The 1423-nt window shown below is 41.0% G+C and overlaps 1 non-coding gene across 1 annotated transcript; it reads right to left on the bottom strand.

Moving 5' to 3' along the window:
• Positions 1 to 590: 590 nt before the first annotated feature.
• Trnav-aac (transfer RNA valine (anticodon AAC)) lies at positions 591 to 663 on the bottom strand. The gene has a single exon. It is a non-coding gene; the product is annotated as a tRNA-Val (tRNA).
• Positions 664 to 1423: the final 760 nt, after the last annotated feature.

Consider the following 1423-nt stretch of genomic DNA (forward strand, 5'->3'; position numbering starts at 1 on the left):
ACATACGTGAGAGAGACACCCGTGAGATAATAATCGTTCAAATCACACGTGTGTATATCATGTAAATGAGGTCATGTCAAGCAAGTCTGGCAGGGACCTGTTTTTCCACTGCTTATGATGCCAAAGTCACCGAGACAAACGTCATTATAGAAACACAAATTGCGCTCGCTAATTACCCTCGATGAATCTTTAGAACTAACACGTCACGCCACACTTTCAGAGTGACGTTTCTTTGCTTTGACGTAATAGATTGCACGAGGCTTTAGAAGAGATCGAGGTTCCAAAAGTAAAGCGTCTTCAATTTAGCTGCCTCGTCTGCAAGACATTTTCAGTAAAATACACGTAAGTACAGTATGTAGGATAAACAGAATACTACATGGCTTGCTGTGTCGTACCAGATTTACACTCGTTGCTTTTTCAAATAGTGAACAGCTCGCTTTCGCTCGCAGTTCAATATTTAAAAAAAACAACTCGTGTAAATCTGGTACGACACAGCAAGCCATGTAGTATTCTCTATTTATAAAACTTTGTGTACCTCTTTCACAAAAAGCTATATTTGAAAGAGAAACAAGAAATAAACAAAAAATAAATGTTTCCGCTGGGGCTCGAACCCAGGACCTTCCGCGTGTTAGGCGGATGTGATAACCACTACACTACGGAAACAACTGGAAATTATCAGAGACATTTCCTGACATGTATTGAAGAAAAAAGGAAAAATACATAGTACATGTACTTCTGCCCTACGTTTCTAAGCGTTAGCGCCCTCGCTGATCGCTTTTCTTGTTTGGGAAACGATCCTTTTTTTCTGCCAACGTTTCCAAGATGACGGACAAAATGTCAGCCAGTGAGGAATGCGATCGAGTTTGACAGCGAAACAGGCATCGATCATTGGCGAAGAATTTTGTGATGACAACGTGATAGCTGATGATCGTTAAAAGAAAAATGTATTGGCAAAGTTTACTTCAAATTGATCTAGCACTAAAATAATGTTTCAGTACTATCTCTTAATTGGTGTAATGCATGTGCTAGATTTGTCGTATTAAAAAACCGTTTCGTCTCACTGCTTCAGGTCTGAAGAGACTATTACATGGGATAAGACTATCCCACCACTTGGTAACATACCAAAAACGAACTGTCTGGGTCCTCTCTATGCACCGTGGTGTTTTTTATCCATAAATTTGTCAAAAGGCACTGTTGCCTGTTTGGGACATTAATTCCTCCTCCCAACCCCCCCCCCCCCCCCCCCAAAAAAAAAAAAAAAAAAAAACCCTCACCACAGCAAATTGTCAGGTGATGATTTTTGGCATGCGACCAAGTGGAGGGATCGTCTTATCACATGTGAAAACCTAACCACATCTGCAATAGTGAGGAGAAGTGTTTTCACGCGGCTGAGTTGACCTTCAAAGACGGTGCCGCAAGAAAA

The sequence above is a fragment of the Littorina saxatilis genome, linkage group LG15 (genome assembly GCF_037325665.1).
Source record: "Littorina saxatilis isolate snail1 linkage group LG15, US_GU_Lsax_2.0, whole genome shotgun sequence".
Taxonomy (NCBI): Eukaryota; Metazoa; Mollusca; class Gastropoda; order Littorinimorpha; family Littorinidae; genus Littorina; species Littorina saxatilis.